We start from the raw sequence: 5710 nt of genomic DNA, 5'->3' as shown, positions 1-5710 counted from the left end.
GAGCAGAGCAGAGCAGAGCAGAGCAGAGCAGAGCAGAGCAGAGCAGAGCAGCCTGCCTGCCTGCCTGCCTGCCTGCCTTGATGATGATGATGATGATGATGATGATGATGTGGGGCAGAGAGAACCCTGGCAGGGAGGTACTGGAGGAGGGCCAGGGTGGCGGTGGATGTATGTTGTAGCCACAAGGCTCATTCTGGGGTTACAGCTGGGTTGGCTTAGAGTGGCGTTAGAGGCAGTTGGCTCATGGTTGTGTTTGTTTACGTTATACCGGAGCACACCAGAACACTGCACATAAGAAAAGGGGGCAGGATAAGCTCAGCACCGCGTCCAGGGGACCCCAGGAAAGGCAGCCTCCCATTAATAATACTATAGGACATCAAAAATGTGGTGGGCGAGAAGAGGGTGCTAGGGGGCGACTTGGCATGGTAGGGGCACTAGGGGGATCACGGCCGCTCCTGAGCCCTGCGCCATGACACCTAGGATAGTGATTGTCAGCCAGAGTGCCATGGCTGTGGGTGACGCACGGTTTTAGCACTGTTAGGTGTGCAAACATGATTCACAAGATTAAACCCAGGAATTTCAAATAGGAATTTACAGTGTCAAATACTGGCTTAGGAAGTCAGGACACATACTGATGTAGTGAGCATCTTTGTGTTGGTTCTCCTCGGAAGCTTCAAGCATAGACTAAAGCAGCCTTTTGTGGTACAGGACAGAGATGGGACTCTCTGACCTTCCACTGACGATGAAAAGCACCTTCATGGGTTCAGCAATCTCTGTGTCTGGTCACATCAATGCACTGCATGCATTTTAGAAGTCATTCAGCGTGTGCTAGGAATAATGTGTTATGAAACACATTTACAATGGACTGTAATTTGCAACCTAATATGTGCAATATACACACAGTAGAAATATATGCTATGATGTATACTTTAATCAATACTGGTGTGGAATAATCATTTAGATGTGCAGCTTTTGCAGCATGACTTGACTCAATATCCAGAAGCCAAAGCCTCCATTTGTGAAAATGAGACTACAAGACTGGACACAAAGGCATGAACACAGCATATTGTTTTGATGAACAGAAAATTACCTTCTGAAGTAGTATGAACTTGGGATGACTTTTTACTCTTTGTGTAATGAGGGGAAAATAGTTCATTTTTGCTTTTTAACAGATGCTGCCTTTGAATTGTAACAAGAAGGGGGAAAAATGCAGATAATGATATTCAGTGAAGCCTAATTTGTTAAAAGGCACAATTAAACTTAGAGATAAATGATTTAGCTTTTTAAAACTGTGAGAGTAAAAGAATTAAACCTCATTCGTATCCACTGTCTGTAGGGTAGCTTTCTGGCTTCTTTAAGAGAGAGCACTGTATGTTCCAAAGAATTCAGTTTTATGATTGTATTCTCTCTCTCAAACTACACATCTGCAATGACAGCTACTTTGCATCCATTTTGGGATAGGTTATCCTATTTGAACCAGTGGGAGAAATTTCTTCAACTGAGAAGTTAAGCATGTTGCTATAGCTACTGAGCTTGTGGCTCCAGTAGGATTTTTTTCCCCTCACCAATTTCCCAGCATAATTGTTAAATAAGGTTGTTATTGCCTGTAACATTCTGGAGATGAAGCTGCTTGGAGATTTGCATTTTTCTTCCTGCTAATACAAGAACACATCATGTTATTTGTGTGTGAATACATAGACATTGACTCCAGAGGGTAGATGTGCAACGAACAGACTTTGTAAATAAGTATTTATATTAAAGAGCCACCAAGACACTACCTCTTCCACATTGAGGGTAAAACTCTGTTCTAACATTCAGCATAGTAAATCATAATAAATAAAGGTATAATGTGGTATCTGTGTTTGCTGAAACTCTGGAATATTACCTGTTCTTTCATGTGTACATTTGTGTATTACAACTAAAACAGATGCAATAGTAAGACTGCTACCCAACATATGCATAAAATATACAATACATATTTAAAGTGTCACTGTGCACATGGTGAAAGCTATGTTCCTAGTCTCAGCATTTCAAATTTAAAAGGCTGCTTCTCATTCTTAGTGATGCCTGCAGCAATTTTCAAATTTTCTTGAGCCTTCGTCTGCTGATTGTGGTGCTGCCTGCAGTAGTATCCAAACTGTGTTAGCAAGTCCTTACTCCTTAAATGACTATCCTAACGTGGAACCTGGTTATGAAAGCCTTGTGTGTAATGTTAAGCTTACTGGAAGATTCTTGTGTGTGTGTGTGTGTGTGCATGCACACTCACCCATTTCAAGTTTGTGTGCACAAATGCAGCATATGTCATTATAGCTTATTGATTAGTGCATAAAAGTGATAATGATGTACAGAATTTTATTTAGATGTCATTGACATCATTCTCTTAATGCTCTGTGTGAGCACAGTTGTAACTGAGTCCATGATTGGGAGGCTATGCTCTGTGAGGCAGTTTGGCTTGTGTAAATTTAACATAATCATGGTGGAGTTTATAATTAGGAATATAAGGCTTGGAACAAAGCTTTGTGGCAGGGGTGAGGGTAGGGTAGTAGATACCCTTTGTTAACAGATTTATCAGTCAACTGTAATCTGGAGAAACGCTATAGCTGAGAAGGTACCATCACTGGAAAGCCAAGATTCGTGGGCCATACTTACTAAAGTGTTTAAGTGCCTAAAACTGCAGATATGCATATTGGGGGATTGACAAAAGCACTTAAGTGGGTTAGGTGTATAATTGTCATTGACTCAATAGGAATTAGACACCTAATCTTCTTAGGCGTCTTTTATAAATCAGAGTAGGTGCCTAAACACCTTAGTAAATCTAGCTCCTTCTCAAAGACTGCTGATGTCTCTGGTAGTCCAATAATGGCTCACTGAGTGGCTGGAACACTGACAGTACACTGCTATTGTGCCACTCGGGAAGGTGTAAATTTATTCTTAACATAGGTTTTATTCAGGTCAGATTAGTATGCCAGTTAAGCTGCAATAGCTGATTTTGTTATTAATGGATTTCTTCAGGAGTTCAGAACTGAAATAAAAATAATATTGAGATTGTAGAATCCTGGGTATAGTCAAGAATTGTTGGGGAGATAACAGAAGAACAATATGTTAACTAGTTATTAAAGAACAAAAGTACTGTGGGGTAACACCAGAAATTCCTTTAGGTATTGTGACAAAAGATAAGAGAAAGATGCAAGTTGGTCATTACATATTTAGAGTAATGCTGGGCCAAAGGTTGAAGATAAATCTGTACTTCAGAAAAAAGGTACCATAAGGGTTGCTGAAACGTGCAAACCCCTTTCCCCTTTGACAGTCCACACTTACCTAAGTTCTGAGTGTCAAGACTTCAGCCATCTCTGCAGCGGTACAGGACAGGTCTCATAGTTCCACTTCCGTATCTGCAAAGTGTTGAGATTAGTCCCAATATATCAGTTGCTGGATTGCATCAAGACTTCAATGCCCTCTGTCTTAATATGCTCCTAATTTTGCTTTTTTAGGGAACTCCCACCAATCCTGTGTGCAGATATATGGATCCACGAGTAGTAAACTGTTAGGAAACTATCATCAGAGAAACAGCAGTTGCAGTAGGTATTGATCATTGTTCTTTCATCTTTCTGCAAAGATTAGCCTTCGGTTATACAGGGCATATCTACACAAGATGCCTGCTGGGCAGTTGTTACTGCACAGTAGTGTCTGTCCCAGCATGTTTGCCTGGTGACGCTTACTGTGCAGTAGCTCATTACTACCGCTCAGTAGTTCATTACTACTGCGCAGTAGTGTCGTGTCATGGTTTGTGCCGGGCAGTGCTGCTGCGCAGTAGTAATGAACCACTGTGCAGTAAGCATCTTGTCTAGATGCACCCACAGTGTATTTCTTTGGCATGCATTCTTTTGCATGAACATGATCTAACCTTCCTGTTCAAACCCAACTGATATCCACAATCTTGAGGATAAACAAATGATTTTATTTAGAGGCCCGGTAGGAAGCTAATAACTCAATAAGCATTTTTTTTCTGGTAAACAGACCTTCTTGTAGAACGTGAGCAATTTGATTTGAAATCAGTAATCCTACAAATTTTAAAGGGGTTTGTAGCCTAACTTGGTTTGTCAGATTACCAGGGTATCAGATTACCACTGTTGCACACAGCCTTCTGTTTGTAAGTAAGTAATGCCTGCATTGTACATAAGTGTTTGCATTTGCTTTAACTTGGGTTATACAAACCACTTCCTATCTCAAAAAGCATTTCAATTTAGCTTAATGCTAGAGGGCATTCAGTTACAATAATTTTGATTTATTTTTCTCCAGTGCCTTTAAAGAATGATTCAGACATTGCTATTAATGGTAAAATCACTTAAGATGATTATCAAGTACTGGTAATTTACTGAGGGGTTGTGACCTTTGATATGGGAATTCATGGATTGAAAAAAAATCTAAGTATAATAATAGACATAGAAATTGTTTTAACTAATAGGGTTTCATCAGGATATAAAACAGAGAAATATATTAACAACATGCTTTGTTAGCTCCAGCCACTACCTCACCTGTTTTCCTATCCTTTCAGTATCATAGAATCTGTAACAAATGTTGAGCACTGCTGACTCATTAATTTCCTACAGTATTTCATGGTGAACAGATGTGATGTGGGGAGATGGCATGTTCTAACAGGCAAATTTGCCTACAATGTTGAGTCGATTGCTGTTGATCATTTCAATTTGTAAACAGCCCACAGCAGTCAGTCATCAACAGCTGAAGTATAGCCACTAGGGCTGTGAGAAACCGTTCTGCTTCAGCTTCTGTTTCAATGTTTCGACAGAACAGTGTTTTTTTTCGAGTTTAGTTTAGTTTCAAAAGCACTGTTCAGTTTTGCTGTTTTGAAGTTTCACCCATAGGCTATAATGGGGAAGCACAAAACTGGAGGAGGAGCAGCCTCCTGTGATCACAGGCAGATTGGGGGCCCAGAGGAGTCCAGCAGAGCCCTGCAGCCCTTCCGGGGGTGCAGACAGGATGCTGCTGCTGCCACCTGAGACTGGCGCTGGGAGATGAGCCCGGTGGAGGGAGGCAGAGTGTAGCCTCAGTGCTGCACTTGACTTCCCCCCACCGGGCTCAGTTCTGGTGGCTTGCAGCCCGGTGGAGGCAGGCGGCATGCAGTGCCGGGGCTGTGCACCACCTGCCTCCATTGGGCTCACTGCCCAGTGGCTTGCAGCCCGGTGGAGGGAGGCAGTGCACAGTGCTGGGGCTGTGTTCCGCCTCCCTCCACTGGGCTCACCGCTCAGGTACTGGGAAGCAGGGAAAGCCAGGTCTGCCCTCCCCACCAGGCTGAGCCACCTGGGGCTGCAGAGCTGCTCAGAGCGCCTCCCAGCACCTGGCTGCTGCTTTGAAACTTGAAACGTTTCAATTGGCCTCGTTTCATTTCGAGGCTGTTTCGAAGCCCTTTGTTTCATTTCGATTTCACTGTTTTGAGCTTGAAACGAGTTAAAACAGTGTCAAAACAAAACAGCTGGCAAAGCTTCGCACAGCCTGAATAGCCACTCCTGGCTCTCATGAGAGTAGCTTCACATCTCTGCTGCACAGCAGCTTAAGGCGGAAAGTGAGGATACCTTTTCTAATTGAAAATACAAGGGGTATAACATGCTGGCTTAATGTACTGTGTGATGTCCCTGGTGGCTGGTCTGCATAGTGAGTAAGAGACTGCTACTGATTCCAGCTAAAGGAAATA

The 5710-nt window shown here is 42.5% G+C and overlaps 1 protein-coding gene across 6 annotated transcripts in view; it reads left to right on the top strand.

The window, feature by feature from the left end:
• The window catches only part of ARVCF (armadillo repeat gene deleted in velocardiofacial syndrome), a 521911-nt gene that overhangs the window by 85781 nt on the left and 430420 nt on the right, over positions 1 to 5710 (top strand). For all 6 annotated transcript variants that reach the window (XM_019506985.1, XM_019506983.1, XM_019506978.1 and 3 more), the window contains exon 2: positions 3492 to 3578. The gene's annotated coding sequence lies outside the window, so the exon portion shown is untranslated. The remainder of the gene's footprint in view (positions 1 to 3491; positions 3579 to 5710) is intronic.

This window comes from Gavialis gangeticus, unplaced genomic scaffold (genome assembly GCF_001723915.1).
Source record: "Gavialis gangeticus isolate Ggan-Ray unplaced genomic scaffold, GavGan_comp1, whole genome shotgun sequence".
Classification (NCBI taxonomy): Eukaryota; Metazoa; Chordata; order Crocodylia; family Gavialidae; genus Gavialis; species Gavialis gangeticus.
Note: the sequence above shows the minus strand (reverse complement) of the source record. Positions and strands in the feature narration are given on the sequence as shown.